Genomic DNA, 21555 nt, shown 5'->3' on the forward strand with positions numbered 1-21555 from the left:
AAATACATAGTCAAGTGCACTCTGGGGGACACAGTCTACCGGTGCGGTCCTCCTGTCACATTTAGCTGCAATGTGACAGCCATGGGTACATCAAAGCATCTCTGAAGGGGGAAGGCAACGCCTTCCTCCGGCCCTGGTCAGCCTACTTAAAATAGCAAAGGCTCCATCGATATGCCCTGCCTATTGTTAGGTTCTCTCTGATGGCAGCGCATACTGATGAGAGTTAAGTGAAGCAGGCCTGCCAAGAGGCCTGTTCACAGAACTAACACAGGGCAGGAAACCCCAACACCTTTTTCATATGCAATGTGTCAGCTTGAAGCTAGCTCCCACCCCTCTGTATGAAGGCCATTGAATGTCATGTGTGGAACAACTGTTTACAGTAGGCAACCGCTGCAGGGCCACCCCCTTTCAGAGGGAAGATATATGTGATTTGATGCAGACAGTCTGTTCTCGAGCTCAATTAACCAGAGAGCCACTTTGATCCACAGGAGACAGGAAGATGGGTGCGGCTTAGTAGTACATGTTGTCACCCCTTACCTTTCCTGTTGCAAAGCACTCTGGTCATGACCTTACGCATGACAGAAGATTGGTGGTGGGGACCCAGGATTGGGTCTTTAAGGTAGGCTTAGCATGCTCCAATCACTGGGGCCCATTTGGCTTTAAAAGAGGGCTGAGCCCCTCACTGAGCAGATCATCCGACGACTTCAAAAGGAGTACGAAGAAGGACTCATTCGGACCCTCGGTGATGGTACAGTCTGCCTCACGGCTTCCGCCAGTGAAGGAAGTCCAGGATTTCCAAGAGGGAAGCAAAATACCTCCCAAAACATCTCCCAGGGAACAGAGGGAGATACCCGACTCAGAGGATCCATCAAGCAGCACCAGAACCGGTACCCAGCCAGCACACAGCGTGCCCTGCTAGGTTAAGCCAGCAAGCTTCCTAGGTGGGAAGTGCCAGAGAGTCTCTGAACAAAGGACAAGGCCGTTGCCGGCAAACACTCTTCTCAGCTTTGGGTCGGCCGCCTTAAACGTCGACCCAAGCATTGAGAAGAAGCTCGGAGGAGTGCCACAACAAGCATCAACCAGCGTCCATCTTTTAAGGACTTTTTCGAAGCAGTCGAGCTCTCAAACTGCGACCGGCTGCACCACTGTGGCTGTTCTCACGCTGCAGTCACTAAAGCCGTCTGAGAACCCTCGACCAGCGTTCCAGATCCACCAACCAGCACACAGACAACGATTCTTCACCCCGAGCCGCCGGGTAGGGCAGCCTGCAGCCGTCCGCCCAGCCTCGCTTACCAAACTGCCTGCCAACTGATATCCGCATCTGTCGTCCCTCTTGAACTCTGTCGCCGGAGCTACAAAGCATGCTGGAAGCCACTCGATGCTGTCGAGTACCAAGATCATCTCAAACACCAGTTACATTGTGGTTCTGTCCCCCTGGTCCTTCTCCGAAGGCCCTTAGTGACATTTACGACCTCTTGCTCCCTTGCTGCTGCAACCAAATAACCTTGAACAGTTCAGACTGATTGCTTTACCGACTGCACTCCTGTCAGTATCCAGAGTGCATCCCTCTCCTTTGTGAAACTGTCTGTCCCCTGTTTTCCTTTATAGGGTGGGTTGTATTTTGTAGTGTGTTAGAACTGTCTGTTGTATTAATACTAAAGTAGATATTTGTATACAACCTTGACTGGACAGTCCCTTTTATCAGTGGGTCACAATTGTTTTTTCGCTCTGTTGCAACTAACCAGCCTGACGTTCCGTCCACTGTTCGGACCCCTTCCGGTGTACTAGAGGTGTGGGACTGATTGATGGTCTAGAAAGCGATATTCCTCCCTGGACCACTAGTGCCCCGGAAGTTGATTCGTCACACCAAGAGAGGTCGGGTTGTTGACTCCACGTGAATATGTGTCTATAGAATGCATGGGGACAGAAATGCCCTTTTGCCTCTCTTGGGAAGACTGAGATGGTGAGCGAAGGCCAAAGGTAAAGCGACCCCTCTGCTGCGGTTGGCTTCAGTGGCAGCCAGACCTCCCTGAGTAACCATCCAACAATCTGATGACTTTCGCAAGAGCAGATGTGGCAAAGAGGATCGAAGGCAGACAGGTCACTGTCTGCTAGGTTCTGAAAGCTCATGGTTTTCATGTTGTGAGATCAGGAAGGCAGCGAGACAACTGAGGCGCTTAATGCACCTGCTGCATGGTCACGGTTCCATAGACTTCGCTGCGCCGCTTGGAGTTTACGAATGCGCTAGCTTCTGGAAGTAAACCCCTTTGTTGAGGGTAGGCCACGAGAGAACAAAGAATAGAAGGGATGGGTTCCGAAAAACACACCCCTCTTGCTAGGTCTTCTCCAGTGGAGTAAAAGCGTCATTGTCGCCTTTTCAAACAAATCGGTTCAGCCTCCGTAGAGACTGTCAAAAATTACCAATTCCAGCTATATTTCAAGCTGTCATGGCGGGGTATTGGGTAAAGTTTTCAATAAGCAATAATCGCGCCTCGGTTAAACCTCATGAGCTACGATACTGCCACTGCGCAAAGCTAAAGCACCTGACCCAGAGGCCCGTGCGCCCCGGGAATGGATTCCCATTTAACTTGCACTGATCCCAGCAAGCTCCATCCTGAGCATCCTTTGTCAAACTCATAAAACCGCCTGGATTCCAGTGCCGAGATTTGTTGAGGTGAACACCTGTATCATCTTGCGCTCACCAAACTGACAGCAAATATAGTAGCAAGGTATGCATAGGATTCTGGGAGTAAACATGCAAATGAGCAGGCTGCTACCTGTGCGCTCTTTCCCTTAGCATGATCGGTGGCCTGTTGGCAAGTGACCCCGCCCTCCTGAGAGATTATTGGGCAGGCCGCTGCCAAGGCAACATGGGAGAGGCTTGAGAATGCAAAGAGCCATTGGAGGATTGCACAGGAGCGAGGACAGCATCGAGAAATGGGCTCCTTTGGGGACAGGTGAAGTGATGCTCCACCAGGACGACCAGCTGTTTCTGCAGTGCAGCCAGGACATTGACAAGAAGTGAATCAATTTGTCTCTGAGCGATCCAACTGTTGACCAAACCATTACAATTTCGATACATGTCCATGCCATCACATACCTACCTGTTTGTGATAATTGCACTTGTCCTTGAAAATAGACCCGATTTTGCAGGGGACTCTGGGAAAAGTGAAAAGGTCCTATGTAATTCACGTCTTGTACCCTGTCTCATAGGGCGGACCCTGCAATTCTACTTCCACTCCACTGCCAAAAATGAAGCGGCCTTGCCCTGTTCAGGCTTTTTGCTGTAGCCCCTGGGCCTTTGCAGAGCCATCTGCTTAGTGTGGCTCTGCCACTGAGGTCAGAAGAGAACATTTAGCCTGAGAAACGGCTGTCTGTGTGTGCAGCTTGGAGAAGACACTGTTGCCATGGGAAAGACATGCCTGTTTGCTGTGCAAATGAAGTGCAGACACAGACAGAAGAGACCACTTGACTGGTAGGAATTGAAGAACCTGACCAAGAGTGAGGAATTAGACCATCCGCACGGGGAGTGTGCGCTCCGCCTGGGCTGGTTTGATACTTTTAAAAAAGAAATGGAATGTTGGTAGGTAAACCTCCTGGAAATGTGTGGGGCTATTCCGCACACATTTCCCAATGGACACTGCACAACAAACACATAGTCAAGTGCACTCTGGGGGACACAGTCTACCGGTGCGGTCCTCCTGTCACATTTAGCTGCAATGTGACAGCCATGGGTACATCAAAGCATCTCTGAAGGGGGAAGGCAACACCTTCCTTCGGCCCTGGTCAGCCTACTTAAAATAGCAAAGGCTCCATCGATATGCCCTGCCTATTGTTAGGTTCTCTCTGATGGCAGCGCATACTGATGAGAGTTAAGTGAAGCAGGCCTGCCAAGAGGCCTGTTCACAGAACTAACACAGGGCAGGAAACCCCAACACCTTTTTCATATGCAATGTGTCAGCTTGAAGCTAGCTCCCACCCCTCTGTATGAAGGCCATTGAATGTCATGTGTGGAACAACTGTTTACAGTAGGCAACCGCTGCAGGGCCACCCCCTTTCAGAGGGAAGATATATGTGATTTGATGCAGACAGTCTGTTCTCGAGCTCAATTAACCAGAGAGCCACTTTGATCCACAGGAGAAAGGAAGATGGGTGCGGCTTAGTAGTACATGTTGTCACCCCTTACCTTTCCTGTTGCAAAGCACTCTGGTCATGACCTTACGCATGACAGAAGATTGGTGGTGGGGACCCAGGATTGGGTCTTTAAGGTAGGCTTAGCATGCTCCAATCACTGGGGCCCATTTGGCTTTAAAAGAGGGCTGAGCCCCTCACTAAGCAGATCATCCGACGACTTCAAAAGGAGTACGAAGAAGGACTCATTCGGACCCTCGGTGATGGTACAGTCTGCCTCACGGCTTCCGCCAGTGAAGGAAGTCCAGGATTTCCAAGAGGGAAGCAAAATACCTCCCAAAACATCTCCCAGGGAACAGAGGGAGATACCCGACTCAGAGGATCCATCAAGCAGCACCAGAACTGGTACCCAGCCACCACACAGCGTGCCCTGCTAGGTTAAGCCAGCAAGCTTCCTAGGTGGGAAGTGCCAGAGAGTCTCTGAACAAAGGACAAGGCCGTTGCCGGCAAACACTCTTCTCAGCTTTGGGTCGGCCGCCTTAAACGTCGACCCAAGCATTGAGAAGAAGCTCGGGGGAGTGCCACAACAAGCATCAACCAGCGTCCATCTTTTAAGGACTTTTTCGAAGCAGTCGAGCTCTCAAACTGCGACCGGCTGCACCACTGTGGCTGTTCTCACGCTGCAGTCACTAAAGCCGACTGAGAACCCTCGACCAGCGTTCCAGATCCACCAACCAGCACACAGACAACGATTCTTCACCCCGAGCCGCCGGGTAGGGCAGCCTGCAGCCGTCCGCCCAGCCTCGCTTACCAAACTGCCTGCCAACTGATATCCGCATCTGTCGTCCCTCTTGAACTCTGTCGCCGGAGCTACAAAGCATGCTGGAAGCCACTCGATGCTGTCGAGTACCAAGATCATCTCAAACACCAGTTACATTGTGGTTCTGTCCCCCTGGTCCTTCTCCGAAGGCCCTTAGTGACATTTACGACCTCTTGCTCCCTTGCTGCTGCAACCAAATAACCTTGAACAGTTCAGACTGATTGCTTTACCGACTGCACTCCTGTCAGTATCCAGAGTGCATCCCTCTCCTTTGTGAAACTGTCTGTCCCCTGTTTTCCTTTATAGGGTGGGTTGTATTTTGTAGTGTTAGAACTGTCTGTTGTATTAATACTAAAGTAGATATTTGTATACAACCTTGACTGGACAGTCCCTTTTATCAGTGGGTCACAATTGTTTTTTCGCTCTGTTGCAACTAACCAGCCTGACGTTCCGTCCACTGTTCGGACCCCTTCCGGTGTACTAGAGGTGTGGGACTGATTGATGGTCTAGAAAGCGATATTCCTCCCTGGACCACTAGTGCCCCGGAAGTTGATTCGTCACACCAAGAGAGGTCGGGTTGTTGACTCCACGTGAATATGTGTCTATAGAATGCATGGGGACAGAAATGCCCTTTTGCCTCTCTTGGGAAGACTGAGATGGTGAGCGAAGGCCAAAGGTAAAGCGACCCCTCTGCTGCGGTTGGCTTCAGTGGCAGCCAGACCTCCCTGAGTAACCATCCAACAATCTGATGACTTTCGCAAGAGCAGATGTGGCAAAGAGGATTGAAGGCAGACAGGTCACTGTCTGCTAGGTTCTGTAAGCTCATGGTTTTCATGTCGTGAGATCAGGAAGGCAGCGAGACAACTGAGGCGCTTAATGCACCTGCTGCATGGTCACGGTTCCATAGACTTCGCTGCGCCGCTTGGAGTTTACGAATGCGCTAGCTTCTGGAAGTAAACCCCTTTGTTGAGGGTAGGCCACGAGAGAACAAAGAATAGAAGGGATGGGTTCCGAAAAACACACCCCTCTTGCTAGGTCTTCTCCAGTGGAGTAAAAGCGTCATTGTCTCCTTTTCAAACAAATCGGTTCAGCCTCCGTAGAGACTGTCAAAAATTACCAATTCCAGCTATATTTCAAGCTGTCATGGCGGGGTATTGGGTAAAGTTTTCAATAAGCAATAATCGCGCCTCGTTAAACCTCATGAGCTACGATACTGCCACTGCGCAAAGCTAAAGCACCTGACCCAGAGGCCCGTGCGCCCCGGGAATGGATTCCCATTTAACTTGCACTGATCCCAGCAAGCTCCATCCTGAGCATCCTTTGTCAAACTCATAAAACCGCCTGGATTCCAGTGCCGAGATTTGTTGAGGTGAACACCTGTATCATCTTGCGCTCACCAAACTGACAGCAAATATAGTAGCAAGGTATGCATAGGATTCTGGGAGTAAACATGCATATGAGCAGGCTGCTACCTGTGCGCTCTTTCCCTTAGCATGATCGGTGGCCTGTTGGCAAGTGACCCCGCCCTCCTGAGAGATTATTGGGCAGGCCGCTGCCAAGGCAACATGGGAGAGGCTTGAGAATGCAAAGAGCCATTGGAGGATTGCACAGGAGCGAGGACAGCATCGAGAAATGGGCTCCTTTGGGGACAGGTGAAGTGATGCTCCACCAGGACGACCAGCTGTTTCTGCAGTGCAGCCAGGACATTGACAAGAAGTGAATCAATTTGTCTCTGAGCGTTCCAACTGTTGACCAAACCATTACAATTTCGATACATTTCCATGCCATCACATACCTACCTGTTTGTGATAATTGCACTTGTCCTTGAAAATAGACCCGATTTTGCAGGGGACTCTGGGAAAAGTGAAAAGGTCCTATGTAATTCACGTCTTGTACCCTGTCTCATAGGGCGGACCCTGCAATTCTACTTCCACTCCACTGCCAAAAATGAAGCGGCCTTGCCCTGTTCAGGCTTTTTGCTGTAGCCCCTGGGCCTTTGCAGAGCCATCTGCTTAGTGTGGCTCTGCCACTGAGGTCAGAAGAGAACATTTAGCCTGAGAAACGGCTGTCTGTGTGCAGCTTGGAGAAGACACTGTTGCCATGGGAAAGACATGCCTGTTTGCTGTGCAAATGAAGTGCAGACACAGACAGAAGAGACCACTTGACTGGTAGGAATTGAAGAACCTGACCAAGAGTGAGGAATTAGACCATCCGCACGGGGAGTGTGCGCTCCGCCTGGGCTGGTTTGATACTTTTAAAAAAGAAATGGAATGTTGGTAGGTAAACCTCCTGGAAATGTGTGGGGCTATCCCGCACACATTTCCCAATGGACACTGCACAACAAACACATAGTCAAGTGCACTCTGGGGGACACAGTCTACCGGTGCGGTCCTCCTGTCACATTTAGCTGCAATGTGACAGCCATGGGTACATCAAAGCATCTCTGAAGGGGGAAGGCAACGCCTTCCTCCGGCCCTGGTCAGCCTACTTAAAATAGCAAAGGCTCCATCGATATGCCCTGCCTATTGTTAGGTTCTCTCTGATGGCAGCGCATACTGATGAGAGTTAAGTGAAGCAGGCCTGCCAAGAGGCCTGTTCACAGAACTAACACAGGGCAGGAAACCCCAACACCTTTTTCATATGCAATGTGTCAGCTTGAAGCTAGCTCCCACCCCTCTGTATGAAGGCCATTGAATGTCATGTGTGGAACAACTGTTTACAGTAGGCAACCGCTGCAGGGCCACCCCCTTTCAGAGGGAAGATATATGTGATTTGATGCAGACAGTCTGTTCTCGAGCTCAATTAACCAGAGAGCCACTTTGATCCACAGGAGACAGGAAGATGGGTGCGGCTTAGTAGTACGTGTTGTCACCCCTTACCTTTCCTGTTGCAAAGCACTCTGGTCATGACCTTACGCATGACAGAAGATTGGTGGTGGGGACCCAGGATTGGGTCTTTAAGGTAGGCTTAGCATGCTCCAATCACTGGGGCCCATTTGGCTTTAAAAGAGGGCTGAGCCCCTCACTAAGCAGATCATCCGACGACTTCAAAAGGAGTACGAAGAAGGACTCATTCGGACCCTCGGTGATGGTACAGTCTGCCTCACGGCTTCCGCCAGTGAAAGAAGTCCAGGATTTCCAAGAGGGAAGCAAAATACCTCCCAAAACATCTCCCAGGGAACAGAGGGAGATACCCGACTCAGAGGATCCATCAAGCAGCACCAGAACCGGTACCCAGCCAGCACACAGCGTGCCCTGCTAGGTTAAGCCAGCAAGCTTCCTAGGTGGGAAGTGCCAGAGAGTCTCTGAACAAAGGACAAGGCCGTTGCCGGCAAACACTCTTCTCAGCTTTGGGTCGGCCGCCTTAAACGTCGACCCAAGCATTGAGAAGAAGCTCGGAGGAGTGCCACAACAAGCATCAACCAGCGTCCATCTTTTAAGGACTTTTTTTCGAAGCAGTCGAGCTCTCAAACTGCGACCGGCTGCACCACTGTGGCTGTTCTCACGCTGCAGTCACTAAAGCCGTCTGAGAACCCTCGACCAGCGTTCCAGATCCACCAACTAGCACACAGACAACGATTCTTCACCCCGAGCCGCCGGGTAGGGCAGCCTGCAGCCGTCCGCCCAGCCTCGCTTACCAAACTGCCTGCCAACTGATATCCGCATCTGTCGTCCCTCTTGAACTCTGTCGCCGGAGCTACAAAGCATGCTGGAAGCCACTCGATGCTGTCGAGTACCAAGATCATCTCAAACACCAGTTACATTGTGGTTCTGTCCCCCTGGTCCTTCTCCGAAGGCCCTTAGTGACATTTACGACCTCTTGCTCCCTTGCTGCTGCAACCAAATAACCTTGAACAGTTCAGACTGATTGCTTTACCGACTGCACTCCTGTCAGTATCCAGAGTGCATCCCTCTCCTTTGTGAAACTGTCTGTCCCCTGTTTTCCTTTATAGGGTGGGTTGTATTTTGTAGTGTGTTAGAACTGTCTGTTGTATTAATACTAAAGTAGATATTTGTATACAACCTTGACTGGACAGTCCCTTTTATCAGTGGGTCACAATTGTTTTTTCGCTCTGTTGCAACTAACCAGCCTGACGTTCCGTCCACTGTTCGGACCCCTTCCGGTGTACTAGAGGTGTGGGACTGATTGATGGTCTAGAAAGCGATATTCCTCCCTGGACCACTAGTGCCCCGGAAGTTGATTCGTCACACCAAGAGAGGTCGGGTTGTTGACTCCACTTGAATATGTGTCTATAGAATGCATGGGGACAGAAATGCCCTTTTGCCTCTCTTGGGAAGACTGAGATGGTGAGCGAAGGCCAAAGGTAAAGCGACCCCTCTGCTGCGGTTGGCTTCAGTGGCAGCCAGACCTCCCTGAGTAACCATCCAACAATCTGATGACTTTCGCAAGAGCAGATGTGGCAAAGAGGATCGAAGGCAGACAGGTCACTGTCTGCTAGGTTCTGAAAGCTCATGGTTTTCATGTCGTGAGATCAGGAAGGCAGCGAGACAACTGAGGCGCTTAATGCACCTGCTGCATGGTCACGGTTCCATAGACTTCGCTGCGCCGCTTGGAGTTTACGAATGCGCTAGCTTCTGGAAGTAAACCCCTTTGTTGAGGGTTCCGAAAAACACACCCCTCTTGCTAGGTCTTCTCCAGTGGAGTAAAAGCGTCATTGTCTCCTTTTCAAACAAATCGGTTCAGCCTCCGTAGAGACTGTCAAAAATTACCAATTCCAGCTATATTTCAAGCTGTCATGGCGGGGTATTGGGTAAAGTTTTCAATAAGCAATAATCGCGCCTCGGTTAAACCTCATGAGCTACGATACTGCCACTGCGCAAAGCTAAAGCACCTGACCCAGAGGCCCGTGCGCCCCGGGAATGGATTCCCATTTAACTTGCACTGATCCCAGCAAGCTCCATCCTGAGCATCCTTTGTCAAACTCATAAAACCGCCTGGATTCCAGTGCCGAGATTTGTTGAGGTGAACACCTGTATCATCTTGCGCTCACCAAACTGACAGCAAATATAGTAGCAAGGTATGCATAGGATTCTGGGAGTAAACATGCAAATGAGCAGGCTGCTACCTGTGCGCTCTTTCCCTTAGCATGATCGGTGGCCTGTTGGCAAGTGACCCCGCCCTCCTGAGAGATTATTGGGCAGGCCGCTGCCAAGGCAACATGGGAGAGGCTTGAGAATGCAAAGAGCCATTGGAGGATTGCACAGGAGCGAGGACAGCATCGAGAAATGGGCTCCTTTGGGGACAGGTGAAGTGATGCTCCACCAGGACGACCAGCTGTTTCTGCAGTGCAGCCAGGACATTGACAAAAAGTGAATCAATTTGTCTCTGAGCGTTCCAACTGTTGACCAAACCATTACAATTTCGATACATTTCCATGCCATCACATACCTACCTGTTTGTGATAATTGCACTTGTCCTTGAAAATAGACCCGATTTTGCAGGGGACTCTGGGAAAAGTGAAAAGGTCCTATGTAATTCACGTCTTGTACCCTGTCTCATAGGGCGGACCCTGCAATTCTACTTCCACTCCACTGCCAAAAATGAAGCGGCCTTGCCCTGTTCAGGCTTTTTGCTGTAGCCCCTGGGCCTTTGCAGAGCCATCTGCTTAGTGTGGCTCTGCCACTGAGGTCAGAAGAGAACATTTAGCCTGAGAAACGGCTGTCTGTGTGTGCAGCTTGGAGAAGACACTGTTGCCATGGGAAAGACATGCCTGTTTGCTGTGCAAATGAAGTGCAGACACAGACAGAAGAGACCACTTGACTGGTAGGAATTGAAGAACCTGACCAAGAGTGAGGAATTAGACCATCCGCACGGGGAGTGTGCGCTCCGCCTGGGCTGGTTTGATACTTTTAAAAAAGAAATGGAATGTTGGTAGGTAAACCTCCTGGAAATGTGTGGGGCTATCCCGCACACATTTCCCAATGGACACTGCACAACAAACACATAGTCAAGTGCACTCTGGGGGACACAGTCTACCGGTGCGGTCCTCCTGTCACATTTAGCTGCAATGTGACAGCCATGGGTACATCAAAGCATCTCTGAAGGGGGAAGGCAACGCCTTCCTCCGGCCCTGGTCAGCCTACTTAAAATAGCAAAGGCTCCATCGATATGCCCTGCCTATTGTTAGGTTCTCTTTGATGGCAGCGCATACTGATGAGAGTTAAGTGAAGCAGGCCTGCCAAGAGGCTTGTTCACAGAACTAACACAGGGCAGGAAACCCCAACACCTTTTTCATATGCAATGTGTCAGCTTGAAGCTAGCTCCCACCCCTCTGTATGAAGGCCATTGAATGTCATGTGTGGAACAACTGTTTACAGTAGGCAACCGCTGCAGGGCCACCCCCTTTCAGAGGGAAGATATATGTGATTTGATGCAGACAGTCTGTTCTCGAGCTCAATTAACCAGAGAGCCACTTTGATCCACAGGAGACAGGAAGATGGGTGCGGCTTAGTAGTACATGTTGTCACCCCTTACCTTTCCTGTTGCAAAGCACTCTGGTCATGACCTTACGCATGACAGAAGATTGGTGGTGGGGACCCAGGATTGGGTCTTTAAGGTAGGCTTAGCATGCTCCAATCACTGGGGCCCATTTGGCTTTAAAAGAGGGCTGAGCCCCTCACTAAGCAGATCATCCAACGACTTCAAAAGGAGTACGAAGAAGGACTCATTCGGACCCTCGGTGATGGTACAGTCTGCCTCACGGCTTCCGCCAGTGAAAGAAGTCCAGGATTTCCAAGAGGGAAGCAAAATACCTCCCAAAACATCTCCCAGGGAACAGAGGGAGATACCCGACTCAGAGGATCCATCAAGCAGCACCAGAACCGGTACCCAGCCAGCACACAGCGTGCCCTGCTAGGTTAAGCCAGCAAGCTTCCTAGGTGGGAAGTGCCAGAGAGTCTCTGAACAAAGGACAAGGCCGTTGCCGGCAAACACTCTTCTCAGCTTTGGGTCGGCCGCCTTAAACGTCGACCCAAGCATTGAGAAGAAGCTCGGAGGAGTGCCACAACAAGCATCAACCAGCGTCCATCTTTTAAGGACTTTTTTTCGAAGCAGTCGAGCTCTCAAACTGCGACCGGCTGCACCACTGTGGCTGTTCTCACGCTGCAGTCACTAAAGCCGTCTGAGAACCCTCGACCAGCGTTCCAGATCCACCAACTAGCACACAGACAACGATTCTTCACCCCGAGCCGCCGGGTAGGGCAGCCTGCAGCCGTCCGCCCAGCCTCGCTTACCAAACTGCCTGCCAACTGATATCCGCATCTGTCGTCCATCTTGAACTCTGTCGCCGGAGCTACAAAGCATGCTGGAAGCCACTCGATGCTGTCGAGTACCAAGATCATCTCAAACACCAGTTACATTGTGGTTCTGTCCCCCTGGTCCTTCTCCGAAGGCCCTTAGTGACATTTACGACCTCTTGCTCCCTTGCTGCTGCAACCAAATAACCTTGAACAGTTCAGACTGATTGCTTTACCGACTGCACTCCTGTCAGTATCCAGAGTGCATCCCTCTCCTTTGTGAAACTGTCTGTCCCCTGTTTTCCTTTATAGGGTGGGTTGTATTTTGTAGTGTGTTAGAACTGTCTGTTGTATTAATACTAAAGTAGATATTTGTATACAACCTTGACTGGACAGTCCCTTTTATCAGTGGGTCACAATTGTTTTTTCGCTCTGTTGCAACTAACCAGCCTGACGTTCCGTCCACTGTTCGGACCCCTTCCGGTGTACTAGAGGTGTGGGACTGATTGATGGTCTAGAAAGCGATATTCCTCCCTGGACCACTAGTGCCCCGGAAGTTGATTCGTCACACCAAGAGAGGTCGGGTTGTTGACTCCACGTGAATATGGGTCTATAGAATGCATGGGGACAGAAATGCCCTTTTGCCTCTCTTGGGAAGACTGAGATGGTGAGCGAAGGCCAAAGGTAAAGCGACCCCTCTGCTGCGGTTGGCTTCAGTGGCAGCCAGACCTCCCTGAGTAACCATCCAACAATCTGATGACTTTCGCAAGAGCAGATGTGGCAAAGAGGATCGAAGGCAGACAGGTCACTGTCTGCTAGGTTCTGAAAGCTCATGGTTTTCATGTCGTGAGATCAGGAAGGCAGCGAGACAACTGAGGTGCTTAATGCACCTGCTGCATGGTCACGGTTCCATAGACTTCGCTGCGCCGCTTGGAGTTTACGAATGCGCTAGCTTCTGGAAGTAAACCCCTTTGTTGAGGGTAGGCCACGAGAGAACAAAGAATAGAAGGGATGGGTTCCGAAAAACACACCCCTCTTGCTAGGTCTTCTCCAGTGGAGTAAAAGCGTCATTGTCTCCTTTTCAAACAAATCGGTTCAGCCTCCGTAGAGACTGTCAAAAATTACCAATTCCAGCTATATTTCAAGCTGTCATGGCGGGGTATTGGGTAAAGTTTTCAATAAGCAATAATCGCGCCTCGGTTAAACCTCATGAGCTACGATACTGCCACTGCGCAAAGCTAAAGCACCTGACCCAGAGGCCCGTGCGCCCCGGGAATGGATTCCCATTTAACTTGCACTGATCCCAGCAAGCTCCATCCTGAGCATCCTTTGTCAAACTCATAAAACCGCCTGGATTCCAGTGCCGAGATTTGTTGAGGTGAACACCTGTATCATCTTGCGCTCACCAAACTGACAGCAAATATAGTAGCAAGGTATGCATAGGATTCTGGGAGTAAACATGCAAATGAGCAGGCTGCTACCTGTGCGCTCTTTCCCTTAGCATGATCGGTGGCCTGTTGGCAAGTGACCCCGCCCTCCTGAGAGATTATTGGGCAGGCCGCTGCCAAGGCAACATGGGAGAGGCTTGAGAATGCAAAGAGCCATTGGAGGATTGCACAGGAGCGAGGACAGCATCGAGAAATGGGCTCCTTTGGGGACAGGTGAAGTGATGCTCCACCAGGACGACCAGCTGTTTCTGCAGTGCAGCCAGGACATTGACAAGAAGTGAATCAATTTGTCTCTGAGCGTTCCAACTGTTGACCAAACCATTACAATTTCGATACATTTCCATGCCATCACATACCTACCTGTTTGTGATAATTGCACTTGTCCTTGAAAATAGACCCGATTTTGCAGGGGACTCTGGGAAAAGTGAAAAGGTCCTATGTAATTCACGTCTTGTACCCTGTCTCATAGGGCGGACCCTGCAATTCTACTTCCACTCCACTGCCAAAAATGAAGCGGCCTTGCCCTGTTCAGGCTTTTTGCTGTAGCCCCTGGGCCTTTGCAGAGCCATCTGCTTAGTGTGGCTCTGCCACTGAGGTCAGAAGAGAACATTTAGCCTGAGAAACGGCTGTCTGTGTGTGCAGCTTGGAGAAGACACTGTTGCCATGGGAAAGACATGCCTGTTTGCTGTGCAAATGAAGTGCAGACACAGACAGAAGAGACCACTTGACTGGTAGGAATTGAAGAACCTGACCAAGAGTGAGGAATTAGACCATCCGCACGGGGAGTGTGCGCTCCGCCTGGGCTGGTTTGATACTTTTAAAAAAGAAATGGAATGTTGGTAGGTAAACCTCCTGGAAATGTGTGGGGCTATTCCGCACACATTTCCCAATGGACACTGCACAACAAACACATAGTCAAGTGCACTCTGGGGGACACAGTCTACCGGTGTGGTCCTCCTGTCACATTTAGCTGCAATGTGACAGCCATGGGTACATCAAAGCATCTCTGAAGGGGGAAGGCAACGCCTTCCTCCGGCCCTGGTCAGCCTACTTAAAATAGCAAAGGCTCCATTGATATGCCCTGCCTATTGTTAGGTTCTCTCTGATGGCAGCGCATACTGATGAGAGTTAAGTGAAGCAGGCCTGCCAAGAGGCCTGTTCACAGAACTAACACAGGGCAGGAAACCCCAACACCTTTTTCATATGCAATGTGTCAGCTTGAAGCTAGCTCCCACCCCTCTGTATGAAGGCCATTGAATGTCATGTGTGGAACAACTGTTTACAGTAGGCAACCGCTGCAGGGCCACCCCCTTTCAGAGGGAAGATATATGTGATTTGATGCAGACAGTCTGTTCTCGAGCTCAATTAACCAGAGAGCCACTTTGATCCACAGGAGACAGGAAGATGGGTGCGGCTTAGTAGTACATGTTGTCACCCCTTACCTTTCCTGTTGCAAAGCACTCTGGTCATGACCTTACGCATGACAGAAGATTGGTGGTGGGGACCCAGGATTGGGTCTTTAAGGTAGGCTTAGCATGCTCCAATCACTGGGGCCCATTTGGCTTTAAAAGAGGGCTGAGCCCCTCACTAAGCAGATCATCCGACGACTTCAAAAGGAGTACGAAGAAGGACTCATTCGGACCCTCGGTGATGGTACAGTCTGCCTCACGGCTTCCGCCAGTGAAGGAAGTCCAGGATTTCCAAGAGGGAAGCAAAATACCTCCCAAAACATCTCCCAGGGAACAGAGGGAGATACCCGACTCAGAGGATCCATCAAGCAGCACCAGAACCGGTACCCAGCCAGCACACAGCGTGCCCTGCTAGGTTAAGCCAGCAAGCTTCCTAGGTGGGAAGTGCCAGAGAGTCTCTGAACAAAGGACAAGGCCGTTGCCGGCAAACACTCTTCTCAGCTTTGGGTCGGCCGCCTTAAACGTCGACCCAAGCATTGAGAAGAAGCTCGGAGGAGTGCCACAACAAGCATCAACCAGCGTCCATCTTTTAAGGACTTTTTCGAAGCAGTCGAGCTCTCAAACTGCGACCGGCTGCACCACTGTGGCTGTTCTCACGCTGCAGTCACTAAAGCCGTCTGAGAACCCTCGACCAGCGTTCCAGATCCACCAACCAGCACACAGACAACGATTCTTCACCCCGAGCCGCCGGGTAGGGCAGCCTGCAGCCGTCCGCCCAGCCTCGCTTACCAAACTGCCTGCCAACTGATATCCGCATCTGTCGTCCCTCTTGAACTCTGTCGCCGGAGCTACAAAGCATGCTGGAAGCCACTCGATGCTGTCGAGTACCAAGATCATCTCAAACACCAGTTACATTGTGGTTCTGTCCCCCTGGTCCTTCTCCGAAGGCCCTTAGTGACATTTACGACCTCTTGCTCCCTTGCTGCTGCAACCAAATAACCTTGAACAGTTCAGACTGATTGCTTTACCGACTGCACTCCTGTCAGTATCCAGAGTGCATCCCTCTCCTTTGTGAAACTGTCTGTCCCCTGTTTTCCTTTATAGGGTGGGTTGTATTTTGTAGTGTGTTAGAACTGTCTGTTGTATTAATACTAAAGTAGATATTTGTATACAACCTTGACTGGACAGTCCCTTTTATCAGTGGGTCACAATTGTTTTTTCGCTCTGTTGCAACTAACCAGCCTGACGTTCCGTCCACTGTTCGGACCCCTTCCGGTGTACTAGAGGTGTGGGACTGATTGATGGTCTAGAAAGCGATATTCCTCCCTGGACCACTAGTGCCCCGGAAGTTGATTCGTCACACCAAGAGAGGTCGGGTTGTTGACTCCACGTGAATATGTGTCTATAGAATGCATGGGGACAGAAATGCCCTTTTGCCTCTCTTGGGAAGACTGAGATGGTGAGCGAAGGCCAAAGGTAAAGCGACCCCTCTGCTGCGGTTGGCTTCAGTGGCAGCCAGACCTCCCTGAGTAACCATCCAACAATCTGATGACTTTCGCAAGAGCAGATGTGGCAAAGAGGATCGAAGGCAGACAGGTCACTGTCTGCTAGTTTCTGAAAGCTCATGGTTTTCATGTCGTGAGATCAGGAAGGCAGCGAGACAACTGAGGCGCTTAATGCACCTGCTGCATGGTCACGGTTCCATAGACTTCGCTGCGCCGCTTGGAGTTTACGAATGCGCTAGCTTCTGGAAGTAAACCCCTTTGTTGAGGGTAGGCCACGAGAGAACAAAGAATAGAAGGGATGGGTTTCGAAAAACACACCCCTCTTGCTAGGTCTTCTCCAGTGGAGTAAAAGCGTCATTGTCTCCTATTCAAACAAATCGGTTCAGCCTCCGTAGAGACTGTCAAAAATTACCAATTCCAGATATATTTCAAGCTGTCATGGCGGGGTATTGGGTAAAGTTTTCAATAAGCAATAATCGCGCCTCGGTTAAACCTCATGAGCTACGATACTGCCACTGCGCAAAGCTAAAACACCTGACCCAGAGGCCCGTGCGCCCCGGGAATGGATTCCCATTTAACTTGCACTGATCCCAGCAAGCTCCATCCTGAGCATCCTTTGTCAAACTCATAAAACCGCCTGGATTCCAGTGCCGAGATTTGTTGAGGTGAACACCTGTATCATCTTGCGCTCACCAAACTGACAGCAAATATAGTAGCAAGGTATGCATAGGATTCTGGGAGTAAACATGCAAATGAGCAGGCTGCTACCTGTGCGCTCTTTCCCTTAGCATGATCGGTGGCCTGTTGGAAAGTGACCCCGCCCTCCTGAGAGATTATTGGGCAGGCCGCTGCCAAGGCAACATGGGAGAGGCTTGAGAATGCAAAGAGCCATTGGAGGATTGCACAGGAGCGAGGACAGCATCGAGAAATGGGCTCCTTTGGGGACAGGTGAAGTGATGCTCCACCAGGACGACCAGCTGTTTCTGCAGTGCAGCCAGGACATTGACAAAAAGTGAATCAATTTGTCTCTGAGCGTTCCAACTGTTGACCAAACCATTACAATTTCGATACATTTCCATGCCATCACATACCTACCTGTTTGTGATAATTGCACTTGTCCTTGAAAATAGACCCGATTTTGCAGGGGACTCTGGGAAAAGTGAAAAGGTCCTATGTAATTCACGTCTTGTACCCTGTCTCATAGGGCGGACCCTGCAATTCTACTTCCACTCCACTGCCAAAAATGAAGCGGCCTTGCTCTGTTCAGGCTTTTTGCTGTAGCCCCTGGGCCTTTGCAGAGCCATCTGCTTAGTGTGGCTCTGCCACTGAGGTCAGAAGAGAACATTTAGCCTGAGAAACGGCTGTCTGTGTGTGCAGCTTGGAGAAGACACTGTTGCCATGGGAAAGACATGCCTGTTTGCTGTGCAAATGAAGTGCAGACACAGACAGAAGAGACCACTTGACTGGTAGGAATTGAAGAACCTGACCAAGAGTGAGGAATTAGACCATCCGCACGGGGAGTGTGCGCTCCGCCTGGGCTGGTTTGATACTTTTAAAAAAGAAATGGAATGTTGGTAGGTAAACCTCCTGGAAATGTGTGGGGCTATTCCGCACACATTTCCCAATGGACACTGCACAACAAACACATAGTCAAGTGCACTCTGGGGGACACAGTCTACCGGTGCGGTCCTCCTGTCACATTTAGCTGCAATGTGACAGCCATGGGTACATCAAAGCATCTCTGAAGGGGGAAGGCAACGCCTTCCTCCGGCCCTGGTCAGCCTACTTAAAATAGCAAAGGCTCCATCGATATGCCCTGCCTATTGTTAGGTTCTTTCTGATGGCAGCGCATACTGATGAGAGTTAAGTGAAGCAGGCCTGCCAAGAGGCCTGTTCACAGAACTAACACAGGGCAGGAAACCCCAACACCTTTTTCATATGCAATGTGTCAGCTTGAAGCTAGCTCCCACCCCTCTGTATGAAGGCCATTGAATGTCATGTGTGGAACAACTGTTTACAGTAGGCAACCGCTGCAGGGCCACCCCCTTTCAGAGGGAAGATATATGTGATTTGATGCAGACAGTCTGTTCTCGAGCTCAATTAACCAGAGAGCCACTTTGATCCACAGGAGACAGGAAGATGGGTGCGGCTTAGTAGTACATGTTGTCACCCCTTACCTTTCCTGTTGCAAAGCACTCTGGTCATGACCTTACGCATGACAGAAGATTGGTGGTGGGGACCCAGGATTGGGTCTTTAAGGTAGGCTTAGCATGCTCCAATCACTGGGGCCCATTTGGCTTTAAAAGAGGGCTGAGCCCCTCACTAAGCAGATCATCCGACGACTTCAAAAGGAGTACGAAGAAGGACTCATTCGGACCCTCGGTGATGGTACAGTCTGCCTCACGGCTTCCGCCATTGAAGGAAGTCCAGGATTTCCAAGAGGGAAGCAAAATACCTCCCAAAACATCTCCCAGGGAACAGAGGGAGATACCCGACTCAGAGGATCCATCAAGCAGCACCAGAACCGGTACCCAGCCAGCACACAGCGTGCCCTGCTAGGTTAAGCCAGCAAGCTTCCTAGGTGGGAAGTGCCAGAGAGTCTCTGAACAAAGGACAAGGCCGTTGCCGGCAAACACTCTTCTCAGCTTTGGGTCGGCCGCCTTAAACGTCGACCCAAGCATTGAGAAGAAGCTCGGAGGAGTGCCACAACAAGCATCAACCAGCGTCCATCTTTTAAGGACTTTTTCGAAGCAGTCGAGCTCTCAAACTGCGACCGGCTGCACCACTGTGGCTGTTCTCACGCTGCAGTCACTAAAGCCGTCTGAGAACCCTCGACCAGCGTTCCAGATCCACCAACCAGCACACAGACAACGATTCTTCACCCCGAGCCGCCGGGTGGGCAGCCTGCAGCCGTCCGCCCAGCCTCGCTTACCAAACTGCCTGCCAACTGATATCCGCATCTGTCGTCCCTCTTGAACTCTGTCGCCGGAGCTACAAAGCATGCTGGAAGCCACTCGATGCTGTCGAGTACCAAGATCATCTCAAACACCAGTTACATTGTGGTTCTGTCCCCCTGGTTCTTCTCCGAAGGCCCTTAGTGACATTTACGACCTCTTGCTCCCTTGCTGCTGCAACCAAATAACCTTGAACAGTTCAGACTGATTGCTTTACCGACTGCACTCCTGTCAGTATCCAGAGTGCATCCCTCTCCTTTGTGAAACTGTCTGTCCCCTGTTTTCCTTTATAGGGTGGGTTGTATTTTGTAGTGTGTTAGAACTGTCTGTTGTATTAATACTAAAGTAGATATTTGTATACAACCTTGACTGGACAGTCCCTTTTATCAGTGGGTCACAATTGTTTTTTCGCTCTGTTGCAACTAACCAGCCTGACGTTCCGTCCACTGTTCGGACCCCTTCCGGTGTACTAGAGGTGTGGGACTGATTGATGGTCTAGAAAGCGATATTCCTCCCTGGACCACTAGTGCCCCGGAAGTTGATTCGTCACACCAAGAGAGGTCGGGTTGTTGACTCCACGTGAATATGTGTCTATAGAATGCATGGGGACAGAAATGCCCTTTTGCCTCTCTTGGGAAGACTGAGATGGTGAGCGAAGGCCAAAGGTAAAGCGACCCCTCTGCTGCGGTTGGCTTCAGTGGCAGCCAGACCTCCCTGAGTAACCATCCAACAATCTGATGACTTTCGCAAGAGCAGATGTGGCAAAGAGGATCGAAGGCAGACAGGTCACTGTCTGCTAGGTTCTGAAAGCTCATGGTTTTCATGTCGTGAGATCAGGAAGGCAGCGAGACAACTGAGGCGCTTAATGCACCTGCTGCATGGTCACGGTTCCATAGACTTCGCTGCGCCGTTTGGAGTTTACGAATGCGCTAGCTTCTGGAAGTAAACCCCTTTGTTGAGGGTAGGCCACGAGAGAACAAAGAATAGAAGGGATGGGTTCCGAAAAACACACCCCTCTTGCTAGGTCTTCTCCAGTGGAGTAAAAGCGTCATTGTCTCCTTTTCAAACAAATCGGTTCAGCCTCCGTAGAGACTGTCAAAAATTACCAATTCCAGCTATATTTCAAGCTGTCATGGCGGGGTATTGGGTAAAGTTTTCAATAAGCAATAATCGCGCCTCGGTTAAACCTCATGAGCTACGATACTGCCACTGCGCAAAGCTAAAGCACCTGACCCAGAGGCCCGTGCGCCCCGGGAATGGATTCCCATTTAACTTGCACTGATCCCAGCAAGCTCCATCCTGAGCATCCTTTGTCAAACTCATAAAACCGCCTGGATTCCAGTGCCGAGATTTGTTGAGGTGAACACCTGTATCATCTTGCGCTCACCAAACTGACAGCAAATATAGTAGCAAGGTATGCATAGGATTCTGGGAGTAAACATGCAAATGAGCAGGCTGCTACCTGTGCGCTCTTTCCATTAGCATGATCGGTGGCCTGTTGGCAAGTGACCCCGCCCTCCTGAGAGATTATTGGGCAGGCCGCTGCCAAGGCAACATGGGAGAGGCTTGAGAATGCAAAGAGCCATTGGAGGATTGCACAGGAGCGAGGACAGCATCGAGAAATGGGCTCCTTTGGGGACAGGTGAAGTGATGCTCCACCAGGACGACCAGCTGTTTCTGCAGTGCAGCCAGGACATTGACAAGAAGTGAATCAATTTGTCTCTGAGCGTTCCAACTGTTGACCAAACCATTACAATTTCGATACATTTCCATGCCATCACATACCTACCTGTTTGTGATAATTGCACTTGTCCTTGAAAATAGACCCGATTTTGCAGGGGACTCTGGGAAAAGTGAAAAGGTCCTATGTAATTCACGTCTTGTACCCTGTCTCATAGGGCGGACCCTGCAATTCTACTTCCACTCCACTGCCAAAAATGAAGCGGCCTTGCCCTGTTCAGGCTTTTTGCTGTAGCCCCTGGGCCTTTGCAGAGCCATCTGCTTAGTGTGGCTCTGCCACTGAGGTCAGAAG

The 21555-nt window shown here is 50.6% G+C and overlaps 6 non-coding genes across 6 annotated transcripts; all 6 read right to left on the reverse strand.

Annotated features, from left to right (window-relative positions):
- Window positions 1-2395: 2395 nt before the first annotated feature.
- On the reverse strand, window positions 2396-2536 carry LOC138496401 (U4 spliceosomal RNA). The gene has a single exon (XR_011277916.1). It is a non-coding gene; the product is annotated as a U4 spliceosomal RNA (small nuclear RNA).
- Window positions 2537-6042: 3506 nt separating this feature from the next.
- LOC138496798 (U4 spliceosomal RNA) lies at window positions 6043-6182 on the reverse strand. Its single transcript, XR_011278277.1, has one exon. It is a non-coding gene; the product is annotated as a U4 spliceosomal RNA (small nuclear RNA).
- A 3473-nt stretch (window positions 6183-9655) lies between these two features.
- On the reverse strand, window positions 9656-9796 carry LOC138496402 (U4 spliceosomal RNA). Its single transcript, XR_011277917.1, has one exon. It is a non-coding gene; the product is annotated as a U4 spliceosomal RNA (small nuclear RNA).
- Window positions 9797-13306: 3510 nt separating this feature from the next.
- Window positions 13307-13447, reverse strand: LOC138496403 (U4 spliceosomal RNA). Its single transcript, XR_011277918.1, has one exon. It is a non-coding gene; the product is annotated as a U4 spliceosomal RNA (small nuclear RNA).
- A 3508-nt stretch (window positions 13448-16955) lies between these two features.
- Window positions 16956-17096, reverse strand: LOC138496752 (U4 spliceosomal RNA). Its single transcript, XR_011278235.1, has one exon. It is a non-coding gene; the product is annotated as a U4 spliceosomal RNA (small nuclear RNA).
- A 3507-nt stretch (window positions 17097-20603) lies between these two features.
- Window positions 20604-20744, reverse strand: LOC138496404 (U4 spliceosomal RNA). The gene has a single exon (XR_011277919.1). It is a non-coding gene; the product is annotated as a U4 spliceosomal RNA (small nuclear RNA).
- Between the last annotated feature and the right edge of the window lie 811 nt (window positions 20745-21555).

Source organism: Ambystoma mexicanum, chromosome 10 (genome assembly GCF_040938575.1).
Source record: "Ambystoma mexicanum isolate Mex_15411 chromosome 10, UKY_AmexF1_1, whole genome shotgun sequence".
Classification (NCBI taxonomy): domain Eukaryota; kingdom Metazoa; phylum Chordata; class Amphibia; order Caudata; family Ambystomatidae; genus Ambystoma; species Ambystoma mexicanum.